Source organism: Falco cherrug, chromosome 8, assembly GCF_023634085.1.
Source record: "Falco cherrug isolate bFalChe1 chromosome 8, bFalChe1.pri, whole genome shotgun sequence".
Classification (NCBI taxonomy): domain Eukaryota; kingdom Metazoa; phylum Chordata; class Aves; order Falconiformes; family Falconidae; genus Falco; species Falco cherrug.
The window spans coordinates 4,781,055-4,797,161 of NC_073704.1; the positions used below are offsets into that span (position 1 = coordinate 4,781,055).

At 43.8% G+C, this 16,107-nt stretch overlaps 2 long non-coding RNA genes across 2 annotated transcripts; one reads left to right on the top strand and one right to left on the bottom strand.

Moving 5' to 3' along the window:
- Positions 1–14,572, bottom strand: LOC114016194 (uncharacterized). The gene is made up of 4 exons (XR_008733446.1): positions 13,020–14,572; positions 10,361–11,110; positions 8,643–8,801; positions 1–7,829 (listed from the first exon to the last, which is right to left on the bottom strand). It is a non-coding gene; the product is annotated as an uncharacterized LOC114016194 (long non-coding RNA).
- LOC129736604 (uncharacterized) lies at positions 11,106–15,847 on the top strand. Its single transcript, XR_008733447.1, has 2 exons — positions 11,106–11,717; positions 15,076–15,847. It is a non-coding gene; the product is annotated as an uncharacterized LOC129736604 (long non-coding RNA).
- The last annotated feature ends 260 nt before the right edge of the window (positions 15,848–16,107 follow it).

Here is a 16,107-nt window from a genome sequence, read left to right on the forward strand (position 1 = left end):
AAGAAATAGCTTATAGACTATGTACTGAGAGCACTGCCCCCCCACCAGAGGGGACTACAACAGAGGGATGAGCAATACCTGCTACCCACCGATGCCATGTGTGTAGAAAGGCAAGTACAGTTTCTTTTAAGGTGTCTCAAATTCAGAATGCTTCGAAAATGTGTTGGGGGCTTTCCTGTTCTGTTAACATTTAATGTGAAAGGAAGAGCTGCAGTAGGAGAAAACAAACTTGCTATTCTTTTTCTTCCAAGTATTCAAGGAGGACACTTCTTCACCCTCTGCAGCTCTTCAGCAGACTTCCCACCGCAGGGAACGCTGATAGCTTGTATGTGCTTTGCCAAGTGAAATACTATTTTCGGTATGAGCCTACGGGTATGATTCAGCAGTTTCCTAGCTAGCAAGTAGTTCAAACCTATCCCAGAGTATTTTAAGACTTGCTATCATGTGTTTCTTAGTAACAGTTTTCCTCTCTTGCTTTATCTGTGATTATATGGTAAATCTATTAATGTATCACTCATTAATAATAACTATGGGAGCACGCTGGGTTATACAATACAGTGGGAGGGCTCAGTCAAATGGATACAGTGGCCGCTAAAGGTACTCATGTTCAACATAATTGTTACGGCACTCTTTTAAGATATGTTAATTCTTGTGAGAAAACTAAGCTTTGAACTAACAAGGTCTGAAATCCTTGAAATACAACCCCAGCAGGGTCAACTCCTTGGTTTTGTACCATCCTACCTATATGTCACGCTGCACACGGGTGGAAGGATTAGTAATCTTCTCAAGGCTGCTAGTGCAGATGAAGCAACTGGTGTTGTAGTTCCTGGAGTGGGGTTCTGGTTGTGGTTACCTATTTGACATTGACAAGAAAAAATTAACACCGTGGTCAGAGGTCAGCTGTCAGGCTGGAAACTTGACCTGATGGCCTAAGTGTGAACACAAGCATAATGGAAAAGGTGGGATTCAACTGTCTTAAAATATGGGATGTGCGTGTGGGAGGCTCTTGTTTAATCTGCAGCCGGGTGTGCGTTACTGTGACTGTCGTGTGTTGGGGCTTTGTTCTGCATAGCAGAAATACAGCATCATGAGCAGCAAGTGGTGTTCCTGCTGCCTTAAAAATCTCAATTAGAACTGAAAAGGAAACAAAACTCACATGACAGATACTTCAGCAGTTTACAAATCCCCTTTCTTTGTTCACACAGGACTGCTTTGCACAGATCCCCTCTCCCCGCTGCCCTGCCATCCTGCTGTGTCACTGGCTAATAGCAAGTGTAGGAGCATCTCTGCCTCCAGCTTCCCCAGCAGGAACCCTGAATAGGTGCTTTACTGTGGGAAGGCACGTGGGTTCCCTTACTACAGCAGCCCCCTTGTCCCAGAAAGCCAGCTTTCACAGCTCCCCCTCAATCTTCAGGCAGAGAATAGGATGCAGCACATCCGACGCCCCTGGACACATCCAGCCCATCCCTCGCCGGGAGAGGGAAAGCCCGTGTGTAAGATGCTCCCCTGGGAGCTGCTGCAGCCTCCAGAGCTAGGGGGTGGCCAGGGTCCAGCAAGTGGCCTCCCAGCTCCCCGCAGCAGCCACCCTGCCAAGGCACTGCCCAGCTCATTTGTCTTCTGAGGGGCATGAAGATTAGTGGGGTTGTAACAGGGCAACTTCCAGTGTCCCTGAAATCGAACGTGTTCCTCCAGAGAACAATTTCTTGGTATTTCCTTTGCAGGGAGGGGCAGGGAATGAGAGGTGGAAAGAATCTGACCTGATAGCACAGTGCTTGCTGAGAAAGCATGAAATACCAGCACAGCTCTCCGTGGAGTTTAGTGGTTGCTGTTGTTCATATGGGAGTGAGGCACCTGAAAGCCTTTGCAAACTCTGTCCGTGATCTAGAATTGAAGTTTCCACCTGGGCAATAAAACTAGAGATCAGTTGTGACTGAACTGGGGAAACAGATTTCTTGAGAAGGGAGGGGGGAAAAAAACAACTGTGGATCTTGCTCAGCCTCAAACATTTGAACATTCTTGGCAAAACCTGCAAAAAATCAACAACAAAAGAACATGTGCTCCAAAATATATTTTGGGAAAGCCAAATTATTGGGCCTTATCCAAAGCATGACTGAAAAAGCAACATGCTCTAAACAAAAGTAACTCTGCGAAGTGCAACATTCAGATGTTTTTAAATGTCAAACCTGAACAACTCACTTGTTTGCTTTTTTTCACTGAAGTGAAGAGGAAAATCTATTTATTTTAGTTGAAGCTGTTCTGATTTAAACCAAATTCACAACAAAGCTAGTTAACACCCTAGCCCCAGCCTGCTGACTTGTGCTTTGGAGGGTACCAGGTGTATGAAAATGAACCGGTAAGAATGAGCATGATGCCACAGCAAGGCACCAGCATAGCAACAAGCCAAAGAATCAAGACAATAAAACCCCTCCAAGAATGAATCCGTTGCCCTTTGGCAAAGGTAACCTAAGAAAATGGCTGTGGAAGGGTTTGGGAATTTGTTCACTCAGCTGTCCAGGGGCAGGATTAAACACTTTGGCAGTGAAATGCAAATGTGAGGCATGTCACGGGAGGTTTTCCCTTGGCTATTGCTGGCAAAGTAGGGCCCTTAGGGTGCCTTTACTCACCTCTTGACCTAACCAGTCAATACAGGGGGAAAAGTGTTTATCAGAAGGTACCTTAAAAGAAATCTGGAGTAGCTGGATACCCCAGCGAAAGCTGGCCTGTGCCTGCTGCCTTAACGCAGTATGAATTAGTAACTGACGATGGAAGCTGCTTTTTTTTCCCCCCTCTTTTCCCCCCCCTGGATTCCCACAGTTTACATTTTTGTAAGCAAGTGAAGCTAAATGAAAATATGAATGCCTTGCAGACCTCTGGGCTTGTCAGCCGCTATGTAAGGCAAAGTTCAGCGCTCTGCGCTCCATCGCTGGGATTCTTGGCAGCCCAAGCTTTCCTCCTACCGCCGCTGGAGCCGTGCCATGGCCGGTTCCAATGTCTCCTTGTTTTAGTCTTTGAGAAGCTGACAGAGGACGTCTGGCATTCTACCTGTATCTTTCCATTTTTTTTTTTTTTTTTTTTTTTTTTTTTTTGTGCGGGGGAAGAAAACCCACCCTAAAATCAACTCTTGACACTGCTGTGTTTGGTCCTTGAGGAAATTACTAAAGCATTGACATTTCACTAGAAGTTCCCAACACTTTGGGCAGATCCTTCTGTTAAGCAGAAATCTCTGGCAATCCAAGGCACTGGTAAAGGTTACGGTTTTGCAAAAGCTTGCACTTAGTTTTAGATTCTTTTAGCAAAGGTGCTCGTGAAGTTCCTAGGTGGTGACAGCCTTTCCTTTGTGTCTGGTGGTTTGTTGGTCTTGTTGTTTGGATTTGGGTTTTTTTCCCCTATATGCAAGAAAGTCCCTTACCAACACACATTGTGCTTCTGGATGGAGGCAGGACTTGCTCCTACCCGTTCAAGCTTTGTTCTTCTAATATATAAAATAATATACTGCTCAAATCGCGCATGCCGGTGGTTCCATGTGCCCGGAGAGCCAAACACCCTTCTAAAGCGGGCTCTGAAATCACTTCACCTGTGATTTTCATTAAGCACTGTTTAATGAAATCAGAGAGAAATCTGGACAGGACCTTCCATCATTTAAAGGTTAATACAACGTTGCCTTTACCACTCATCTTTCATTTCAGATTCTGGAAATGTTTAGAATGAGAAGGATATAAACATAAAGGTTGGGTGCCACAGATCTGGTAAGGCTATCGATTTGAAGCCTAAACCTTTATTTTTCAAGGTAAACTTTGACTTTAAATTCTTGTGGCAAGCACTTGACACAAATCAACTCCCTGCGTGGGCTGCTGCCCTCGGGAATGAGAAGGAACTAAAGCATTGCTGCTCTTACTAGTAAAGTATTATCAGAATGACAATTACAGCTGCTCACAGAATCACAGTCCACTTTGCCGACTGCAGACTTTGATTCTTTGCTGCCCTGAGCGGGAGTTCTGCTCTCAGGATCAGCAAAGGTGTGCCGTCTGCTCCGAGACGGCTTTATCACGGCTAGTATAGATTTTTGAATTGCATTAAATCGCTGAACCTGAACTCTGATTACGAGTCACGGAGCAGCTGTTGCAGAACGCAGTAACCTATCTCTGAAAGAGGAAGCAATGTGGTGCTTTGAGGTAGAATTGTAATAATCAGTTTGTTAGGATTTGTTAAATTTTTTATTTTATTTTTTTTTGCAAGTTCAAGCTTCTCTTTTAAGTTAGGCTTCATTCAAGGAACCATATGGAGCAGTTGCTGGAATGATTTAAGCTTTATGAACTATTGGCATGGCAGCTCAATTACTTCTCCCTTTGCCTGTAACAGCGCTCATTATTGGGTTTGTTTCCTGAGTTTAACAGATGCCAGGAAAATTATGCGCTTTAAGCTGAGAAACTACAAGTGAAAAATATGCATGGAGGAAGTTTTTCAAAAAAGCCTAGGTTCTGTTGGCTGGCCGAGGTGTAGGAGTGGGCACACACACAAAAAACCCCAACCCTATCTGCAATAACCAGCACTCTAAGAGAAGCTCTCATGTTTTGCCCACGGATTGTTGTTCATCACCCATTGCAGAAAACCAAAAATGGTCAGATTCTGGAAAACTTCTGCTTAACTACTAACACGGTGGAATCTTCAGCTGTCCTGCTCTCTGACAGGGTGAATACAAAGGTTCTCTATGAACTAGCAGACAACCAGCTTTAAAGGTGACTCTACCATTCAGCCTGGCTGATCATCTTTAGCTTGATATCCCAGGCTGAGCATGTTCCTGAGCTTCCAAAGAGTGGGAGCGCTTCGAAAGGCTTCGTTAAGGAACGGCTCAGAGCTCCTGTCCGTGTCGGCATTTCCCCACCCATCCTCCCTGGAGCACTGCATCTCTAAATGGACTGTGACACAGGGCTCCGTTCTCGTGCCCCATCCCTGTCACAGCGTGTCTAGTACTGGAGGAATAAAAAATAGTGTATTTTTGAGTTGCTTTTGATGGAAAATCAGTAGTCTTCATGATAATTTGTGAGGTTTCAAACGCTCATTTATTGCCAAAGTAGTGGAAATATTTCCTTAAAGAGAGATGCGGTGTACAGTAAAACATTTCTCAGCACATCGAAGAGATGTGGATGTGAGGCACGTGATGTATAAAACACCATCTGCAGTGTACCGAGTCTGCTTAATTTAACACGGCAAACTTCACCCGAGCCATGAAACACACCTTCTGCGCAGGCAGTGCTGGGGAAGCAACAGCGTGCTGGAGGGCAGCTCCATCTGCTCGCCGCTGCTCAGAAGCTGCGACTAGCCGGGATGCTCCCCTCCCTGTCACCATCAGGAGGGTCACTATGCCTCTGGGTACGAGGGTCTGTCAACCCCACAACATTGTCTACGTGAACCAGAGAATTCATGCGGCACCCTTAACTCAGGATCGCTTGGTATAACATCTGCTTTATTTCTGCATTATTTCTGGTCTTAGAAAGAAAAAATCATGTTTCTCAGCACAGATAGAGCAAATATAATCATGCTGATACTTGTAATTGGGGAGTTTCATTTCCTTGAAACTCTTCTCTTTCCTCTGCCCTTGGAAAAACAGAAATGCAATTAGGAAGTCAAATTGCTGTCTATTAGTTATCTATGGAAAGTTGGCACATGCTTCACATGATCTTTATTTTTGTCTTGAAAAGAGCTAATGTGCTCTTTCACCTTGCATGTGGTCTGGAATGAACCCCTAGCTTTTGTTTGCCCTAGTTTAGAGAAGTTACTTTGTTGGGGTTTTTCTTAATTAATGCAAACTAGAAATTAAAATAAAACCACCCCCAAAAAACACAACAAACAAAAAAATCCCCTAAACAAACCAAAAAGACCCCACACAAACAAACAAACAAAAACGACAAAAAGAAGCTTAAAACTTCAGGTAAATATGAGTTACAAATATATGTGTAATATTAGTTTCAAGTAATTTCAGATGCTAGGATAAGAAGGGATTCTCAAATAACATTTTAATTAAAAAGTGGTTTTGTAGAATTCATATGGTGGGTCAGAAGTTATTTGTCACGCTGTACGGACGCTCGCCAGAAAGGGGGGGGGGGGCGGCGGGCAGGAGGTAAGGACAAAGCGGCTGCAGGCTGCGAAGGGGCACCCAGCAGGAGGGCTTGCCAAGGTGCCCAGGTACTTCGCGAAGTGCAGGATGAAAACTTAAGTAGAACAGGATAAAACCCAGTAAGGTAAATAAAAGCACATAATCTGTCTGCCTGTAAAGCTCTAAGAATGTGTTTTCTTACATGTCATCTGCTGAAGTTAGTCCATCAGGGGTTGTTCCTGCCTTTTGGTGAATGAAAGTTATTTTTTATTCAATTTACTTACTATAGCATCAGAAATGCAGGGTGGGTTTTTTTTTTTTTATAAGTCCTGCAAATACTCCAGCCTCTTGAAACAGGGAAGTTGGGCTCCTCAGCTAAGTTCTGGTGGAGAACTACATGTTTGAGGGAAAATGGGTTATACTGTTCAGTACTACACCCATAATATGTGCACCAGGCGTGATGGTGCATCCTCATGTAAGCATACGTGTACTATCCAACTCTAAATGTACACAAAAATTGAGATTTCAGAAGGGGAAGTTTCTTTAAAAAGGAAACCTTAGCTGTAAATAGTCTATTTTAATAGATCAAACCCTGAGTCCAGTGCATTCCGATTCCAGCAACAAGCATGCTCTGTGGCTGGCCCCTGGGAGCAATCGCATTCATTGTGCTCATGACACGTAAAAATATACAAGAAATTGTACTTCTGAGGTTTCACATCCTTTCACAATGTAATCAGAAGACCCAGGAGCAGATGCCTGAGCAACGCCAGGAGTACTGCGGAGTCATATGTTTCCCATGGAAATCATTTGTGACTTCCCTCTCTTTACTGCCACGCATCTTCAAAGCACAAAACCAGCTTGTGTTTGGAGCGGAACGATTATTTGCTTTACATCAAAGTTTTATGTAGTTCTTAATTCAGACTAGGTTTCAAAGGAGTCACATTAACGCAGGTCTGTGTAATGCGTGGGTGGTGATGTGCTTCCCCCCCTCACGCTTTCTGCTGGTAGATCTCGCTATACTTTACAAATACTAACGAGCCAGCTGCTGGCCAGAAAGAAAACGTGGTCTGCTGTTTGACAGTAAGGACTGCTGCTAATTGTTGCTAATTCCTCCTGGTTTTGCAAAGAATTTTGAGAGCAGCCACCTCCACACCTTACCTGCTGTGTGACCTTAGCAGGATTATGGTCTGATATATCTCCAAGTATTTTAATTTTAAGCATCTGGGTGGTCTAGTCCGATATCGTACAACTTCGCCTCTCAGGATCATACCCTTGTTGCTGCTTGGGTTGTTCCTAGGGGTAAGAATTTAAAATAAAACCCAGGCCTGTTGTCTTATGCTTAATGGCTTAAAGGGCTGCCTGAACAAGTTGTTTGATGTCACGTTCGTGATGCAACTGCAACACTTGAAAAAAATGAATTAGAAAGAGAAATTAATATGAAAAAATCTATATGTTCTGTGTATTGTGCTGTAGGAGTCTATCAGTTGAGACAACCATTGAACACAGATGATATTCCATGATAACCCCGATATTTGGATCCGCATATTAGGCAACTTCTTTCATCCTCAAGGCAAGCGTTGAGCGTTAACTAATAAAGAATGTGGACAGTGATACTCCTACCTGTACCCAAAGCCCTGCCTGTGATCCCGGGGTGCAGCTGCGTGCGGTGCTGCCGCCGCGGTGATGTGACCCTGCGCCGCAGTGCACTTGGGTCCGGCCCTGGAAACTGCTGGTCCTGCAGATTATTTGCAGAAAGCCACTTGTGAACACTTTGCTTTTGAATTTCACGCTCGGTCCAAAACTGATGTGAACCGAACGCTGCTTTTTCCTGAAAAGGCTAAAATGGCTTAATTTCGTAATGCCTTCACGGTAAATAGCCATTCCAGCCGTTGTGTCTGCAGTTCTCCGAAGGAGCTATACGCCTACATAGGGCAAGAGGTGAGCGTAGCTCTTTTGCAGTGTTATATTTACCACTATTATAACTATATTTAAAGGATCTCTAGAATTGATGTTTTTTAAACAGGGTTAGCTCCTGGTTAAGTTCAAGAACAAAACTAAGACAGAACTTGTTTTCGTTCCTGCTGCAGTCCCTGGCTGTCAGGAACTGAGGCAGCAGAAGCGTTTTGCTTCCCAGGCTGCTGCAGCACAGGTGACAGCAGAGATGGGCGCTGCTGCACGGACGGGACTTTTCCTGGTGGTGTGACATCGAGGGGCAGAGGGTTCCCTCAGAGCAGGGAAACCTCAGCCCCTAACCTCCATCCGGGGGGGAATACCAGGCAGGAGTATCAACTGGAATAGCTCTTCTTAGTGTCTACCTGCTCCTTATGCAGTGTGTCAAAGTTCTGTTTTATATTTTCACTTTACACCTCCCCATCTCCTTTTTCTACTCACAGACTCTCAGTTCTACAGCAAGTTGTGCTTCTTTCCAGGCCAGCCCCAGAGAGGAAACTTGGCAATGAAAATACAAACGAAACATCAACATTGTATGTATAGACATAAAAACGAAGTGTCTAGGGAGTCCAGTTTAGACACTGTGCTTCCTGCTTACCTCTTTGGCTGCCCTTAGACATCGCTGCCCGCCTGCAGACCGGTTCGTCCAGGCTGCCAGACTCGCTGGAGTCCAACCCAAGGGCAGCGCCATGAACTCCCTTAACCCCGACGCTGAGTCTGCGTCTCCCACGTGTCAAACCCCTTGGTGGCTCCATCTCTGCAGGAAAAAACCATGAATACTAAAATAGTTTCTAGTGACCAGAGCCTAGTGGAAGTCATCATTCCTTTGTTCTCTTCCTGCAGGGGCCAGGGTGAATTTGCATGTTCTATTTTCTTCTTTTAATTTTTTTTTTTTTTTAGTTTTTCCTTTTCTCCCCCCTCCTCCCAGGGCGTGTTCTGCCGGGATGGCTGTGCGGTGCGGCCAGGGCAGGGGAGCTGCTTCCATGGCCAGCCGTACAGAAGACATGCCGCCTCATGAAGGAAGTCAGCCCTCGGGAACCAGAGGAAGGAAACACTTTTCCTGTTTCATGTTAGCCCTCGCTAAAGCTACTTTTGTCATTAATCTAACCGGTTGCAGTTTGTTGGTACAAAGAGAGAGGTGTATATTGCTAATCTCTTTGGAATTCTAACGTGGTATGGAATCTCTGGTGCAGCCACATTTTTTAATGGGAAAAATGGTATATTTTTCCTTTGTCCGTATATCTGGCCACAGATCACAAATCAAAGATAAAAGTATTTAGCGAGAGGCATACTTCATTCTTTCTCCATCTCAGATATTTTACAGGGTTTCTTTTTCTAAAAATAGATTTTATCTAGGACAAAAGTTGTGCTTTGAGACAGTCTAGGAGATGCTTCAGCAGCGTGAGGCATGCTCTGTGGGAAGGGAGCCATCAAGGATCGTTTCTGCTCCTTGTCATGGTCCTTCCTGGGGCCCTGCAGGTCTCTGTGGGGACATATTCCAGCGAAACTACAGACACACACCCCCCCCTCGCTGTACCTGCTGGGTGGTTTGTTCCTTGGCAAAATCATTAAACTAAATAAACGGTGTAGGGAAACTTAAAGGAAAAATGGAGAAAAGCACCTTAAAAACGGGATGTGAGAGTACTGAAAGGAAGGCAGCGCGTTACTCAATAGTTGTGTTGGTTTTTTGTGGCTAGGCAAACTGTTTTGGCATGGCTGCGAGGGCTGCTAAGCGCCAGAGATCCCCGTTTGCGCGGGGCGCAAGCCGCAGCGTTTGTGGTATCAGCCGGCTCGTTGGTTGAGGTGCTGGCTGCAGGGGAGAAGTGCTGTGGCTGGTGCCTGGTTCAATGACCAGCCGTTCCTAAAGTAATGGTTAAAGAATAAAAATGACCCTTTGATCGTGTGATTTTGATCTGAAGAATATATTCTTGTGATTAAGACAAAGCCTGGCATGGTTTCCAGCTTTAATTTACTAAGGCAAAATGTTTCACGTGGCGAAGTATGGGTTTGAAAACTGTGTGTGAGAAATAATTGAAAACTGAAAAATATCCAACTAGCCTCTGAACGGCTTCGGCGTGCTGCCTACGGTAATCTCATGGTTGCTGTGTGAGATCAGCGCTCTCAGCAGCATAAGTAGCTGTAGATCGTGCTTTTAGCTTTAACCTTTGGGATCTATGGCCTCAAAACTGTTTAATTTCACCTGACAAATTGTATCCGGTGCTTTTTGTGTATTTTCTGAGTTTGTGATCAGAAATTGGGATCGGTTTAGCTTCTCCAGAAGTGAAAAATGTATATCCTGAAACAGCGCCGACGTACCTGGAGGCTTGGCTGCCCGTCTGAGCACAGGAACCTCCCGCCGGGCGCGCAGGGACCGCACAGTCACCCGCTACGAGCTGCTCTTCCATTACACATTGCCCTAATCCTTTACATAAATACGGAATACATTTCCCCCCGTCTTTCTTAAAAGGCTGCAGATTTTAAAAGCTTTTCAACAATACGGTGCATGAAACAAGTTTCTCAGCAGGACCCTTAACTTTGCTAGCGGAGAAGCCTCGAATTTGTGCACTAATGCTGCCGGTTGCCCTAATGACCCCAAGAAATGAGTCTCAAGTCCCTGACACAAATTGAGGTTTTTCAGAGAGGGGGGTTGTTTTTAATCGTTCACAACTATACAGTTCATAAATTCCTTGAGTGCTGACACATTGCCTAGTGACTCCTTGCGCTAGCTTCGCTTAGGATGCAGAAGGTTAACACCAAATTGCACGTGACTTCAGTGCCGTGGAGCAAGAGTCCTCATCCTTTCGGTGGCAACCTCACTTTTGGGTTTAGGGAGGTGTGATATGATTTCTGCGTGTGAGGGTTCTCTTGGAATTCAGTGGGTTGGGTTTGGGTTGCATCGGCTTAGCTCCTGGTTTAGGAACTGCTGCAGTAGACAACTGCTTGTGCTGAGTGCGATCGATAATATGTGCGTTATTTCCAGCCAGGGCAGCCCAGGGACAGGAGGTAAGCTGCATCTTTCGTGACTCCAAGAACTGGTTGTAGAGGTTACCTCAGCGGGATTCATTCCTATATGCATAAAGAAGTATATTGATAATGGGAAATGTGAAAAAGCATCTATAGATATTTGAAATACTCAATATTATAGTTGCTTCAAAGCTGTGAATTCTTTTAGCCACGCAGCCTTAGGAAACACACAGACACTGAGTGCAAATACAATTACATGCCTGATCACCTTGACCTGCTGGTGTACGCTACACACGTCAACCCAGAAAGATCACGTATGTGTGTGTGCAGCTGAGACTCTTGCTTAGCAGAAGGGTGCTATCTGCCCAACCTTCCCATCTGACTGACCTCAGGGGCTTCACTGGGGTTTGTCTGTAATCCTAAACACGCACAGGGAGCTGAACTGCTGTCCAAATAAGCATTTTCCTTTTATTTTTTTTTTTGGTAGATCTAGGAACTCAGGTCTTTGGGGAGCTAAAGACTGTCATTAAACTTAACAGACTGGCAGCACACGCTTAATCATATAGAACCTCTTCGCTTTATGTGGTGTTTGAAATCCAGAAGCTCATTAAGAACATGTGGTGCTACCTCCTTGACATGAAACTTCTGCCTCTTCTACCTCCATTTCCCACCCTCTGAAGGCCTCTAGGAGTCTGAGTTTTGCAAACATGTAAGTAATTTCTAATACACCTGAATTGTCCCAATAAATTAAATTAGTCTAACTTTGTGTGTAACTCACATGAAAGGACTGGGTCTTTCAGTCTGTAACTTTAATGACGTTAAAGTTCTGAACAGAGAGAGACTGACGTTCGGATTTAGATCTTACTTGGGCTTGTGAAAACCGACAGGCTAGAACTGCATCTAGGATTGCAGAACAACTTCAGCTGGCTGGCAAAGCAATTAGTCTCTCTGACTAGACGTAGTTAATTAGCGGTGCCTACTGCTGTGCGTTCCCTGCACGTACAGCTTTGTGTGCCTGCCGTCAGGGCCTGATCGGGGAGAATTATTTATTTAGTCCCCTAAACTGCTGGTGTTGCAATGTTAGAATTGCGTTCTTTTTATCCTTTTAAGCAGTGCTATCTGCTCCAGTTTTAGGAAAATTAAATCGAACAAATCATGAATGTTCTGTGCATATCATCTGGCTCCAATTACCTACTTCAGAAAATAAAATAAACCGTGGTGGAACTTGCTCAGCTCACAGGCGTGCAGTCCAGAGGCATGGTACTGATTAATGAGGTACATGTTTGGGCCTCACCCACCGCACAGCTCAGTGGTTTCTCGGCTTACTGGTGCGTTGCAGAGAGTTCTCCGATGGCTCTCGCTAGCACGCAGCTGGGAGCTGGCATGGCCTAACTACAGACCAGGCGAAATACCGAAAGCAAACAGATTCTGTGCTATGGAACGGTGCCCTGTATTGTCTTCATGCAGTACTTCAAGGATCCTTTTACCATGATTTCCATAGAAGAAAGTCAGAAACAAGTGGCTCAAGTACCACAGGAACATAAATTAAGTATAGGCGTGAAATTTAAGGTAAATAAATAGCAGACAGTTTCCTAGTAACTTCTTTTGCCTAAGATGTTCAGAAAAGTAGATGAATTAAAAAATAAAATAAATTGTCCTGAAAGTCACATTTCCTCTTTCAAAATGACCAGTTGTTTTCAGAGTGTGACAGTGTACGTGACTGAAAGAGTTTAGTGGAACAAGGGGTTAGTAAAATCTGTCTAAGCAGTGATATCTGACATCCCAGGAATGCCACTTGATAAAGGATGTGGTAAGAAATCTTGTCTTGTTCTATGGAATATACCATCAATTTTTAAATGGATTTATTCTATGGAATAAGATTATTCTTATTCCCAATTATTCTATGGAATATACTGTCAAATTTCTTTAAAGGTGGGCTATGCATGTCTAAAATGTATTCTTCCTTTCTCTCCATTTTCTCCAGTTAAGCGCAGCCATGGGATAACGTTACCTTAGCAATGGGTGCTGGGGTTCCCCCACCGTGCCTGGGGCTCCAGGCAGTGTCCGTGTGCCTTCCCTAAGCTATCGGTTAGGACTTGTCGTCTTTCTCAAAAGAGAAGATGCTGTAAATACTAACTTCTTCTCATATATCTACGGGTTGTATCAGTACAGTTGCAGGAGGTGGAGTAGTGGAGTAAGCCAGAGACACAGCTGTTTGGTTACTTCTAGAATATTTTTTCCTCTTTTTTTTTTTTTTTTTTAAAGAGCAGAAGTGTGTAACTTAACTGTGTCCTCTGGAAACTTGAGGCTGAAGGTAGATTTACTGTCAAGAAACTTTTCGAAGTATTGAACCTGGATTTAATCTTTTACTTCTGTCTGTTATACTCAGATGTGCAAACGTGGTGCCGCTTCCCCTCCTTGCTTTTAGACACTGTTGCAATAAAAGATTACATACGTAATTAAATGAGTTAAATTCGAATAGTCTACAAATATTTGGAGGATGCTATGAACTTTCTAAACTATTTTTGAGGTTACTCATTACTTCCATCAATTAATGTTTGTTTAAATGCAAACACAGCTGTTCTGTGTGTTTGTTCGGTTGTTGCTCCTCTCGCGAGGGACACTCTAAGTGAGCAAACGAAACACATCGGGTTGGCAAACCTGATTCCTTCAAAGCCTGTAATCCCAAATGACAAATATACTTGCTCTCCAAACCAGGGGCATGTGTGGGGGTGGGAAATTGGCTTGGGTTTGGGTTGGTTTTTCCCTGATGTTGTTGCCCTCTGGTTTGTAACTTGCCCTCGAAGCCATAAAATGAACCAAGATGAGCTTCTACTAATTGCTTGTCGGGTGGATCTTGTCTCCACCAGTGTGGCGGCAACGAGCACATGCAGAGGGTCCCCTCTGTGCCGTACGGGGAATGTGTATTTGTACAAACCCAGCAAATTCACTTTGGACTCTCCTCGCTACTTGTGTAGGTGGCCAGGCACGAGCCCTGCCTTGCTGCAGGTGACATTTGGGCTGTATTTCAGCCAGGCGGTCTTCACCTGGTCAGAAGCAGCGACAATAATCCTTTCTTTGCTTGAAGAACTTGGACCAACATATTTGCCTGTGCCTTGCAACCCTTCTGGTCTGAAATCTGCAGCGTGTATCCCTGTTTCACTCTTGCTTTACAGAAACTAGCACCAGAAATACCCCCTGCTTTGGAACCCCTCTCAATAACACCATCCTGCAGGGCGCTCCAGCCTTCCCCAATTGTTCAAGTTTTTCAGAAGGCTTCTAATATTCTAGTTTTTCTTTCTTTAAATATGGGTTTCCTTCATTTCGTGCCTATTTTTCATTATGAAGGTGGAAGGCCTAACCTTTCTGATAGTTTCAGCGAGTAGTGAGTAGAGGATTAGCAAACTTGCACAGTGGGTTGGTTCACGTTTCGTTCTCTGCAGTGTGATCTCATTAATGCATAGTCAAATGGAATCTGGAAAATGAACACTGGATAGAAAAAAGCTGCTTTGTACCTTTCAGATTCCACTCAAGAAATAATTAATGTTGACTGGATCTAATGAAAAGGTAGACTTTTCAATTTATCATTTTAAATTGGATGTTTACTATGGAATTCCTTTTTCTTCTAATTTCTTGAGAAACAACAAGACCTAAAGATTCTGCGATCATTTCTATGGAACCCTGCTGATCTCATTCTTACTAAATTCCACAGACCTGAGCCTACAACTATTATACAACTTAAAAGAAGATGACAATTAAAGTGATTATTTCAGTAAAATGTTAAGAAAATTAACCTAATCCCAATTGTTAAGTGGACAGATTTCTTTTTCCTATTGTGGAAAAAAAAATATAACCAATAACTCCTAAAAAGGCTTAGTCTTCTGAGGTCTGTCAAGCTGTTCATATTTTACACTTTATTTAGACCAGAGCCATGTTTGCATTAGTCTAGGTATTGTTTCTTGGTAACTCTTGAATCTTTTTCAAAAAGGTGTCTGAAACCACCGTACGGTTTAGATTCCTTAATGAAAGCAGCTGACTCCTACAGCTCAATTCTCTTTTCTTGTTAGTGAATATTTAGCACATGAAATGGAGCGCGATGGCTGTTCCACGTTTCACGACGGATGCGGAGAACCAAGCAGCTGTGTTCACGTCTATAGCGGATTTTTTGATCAGCAAGTACTTGTGAATGGGAAAACTATGTATGCTTTGACAGCAGAACTCCACTGTTCCTGCCAGTGCTTCTGTGGAAAAGCAAACTGCACTTAGCCAGGAGCACCACAGACACGATGGCCAGAGCTTGACTGCATGTGGAAATTAGAATCAAACCACAACAGTTCCCAGATGCTATCTGTATCTTCCTTTGGAGACCCTTTACTTCTCTGTAAAGCTCTTCCTTTCTTTTTTTTTTTTTTTTTTTTTTTTTTTTTTAAGAACCCTTTTTGTTTTAATTTTATTCCTGTGACTATTAGGTTTGGATAATAGACCAGCTAGTTATTTTCTGCAGATTTACTGAAGTCTCATAAATTTCTTCTGTAATAGTGCTCTTTAGCATCTGCTGTTTGGTTACTTGCATCTGTGTTGAACACTGCTGTTGTTGTTTTAATTATCTTCATAATAGCTTGCTCCAAATTCACAGACCCTGGAGCCTTACATCAACAGAAATCTTCCTTTAAAAAAAATTTAAAAAGAGTAATTGTTGCCCAGAGTCAAACCTAAGCTGTTATATAGTGGTGGTGTCTATTGTGCGATCTGCTATGTTGCGCCTGTACTGGTTTTGGGTTGTCTCCGGTTGAACATCTTTATACTAATCTGAGTTACTGTAATAAAATGATTACAACATTTTAGTAACTCTTCCAGTCCATTTGACGTGGCTACAGGAAGCCTCCTTTCTGCTTCTCCTAATCATTCTTACTTAGAAACTGTGACCTAGACTGACTTTGTTAATTGGGGTTTTGTTGTTGTTGTTGAATCTATTTTGAAGTCTGCAGGTCAGCAGGTTTTTGATGCGAGTTCTGGTCCCTGCGCATCAGTGCGTCGTCACCCGGGTCACCGTCCTTGGGTACCACGGGCGGGAGCACGGGGGAGCAGCGCAGTGGCCA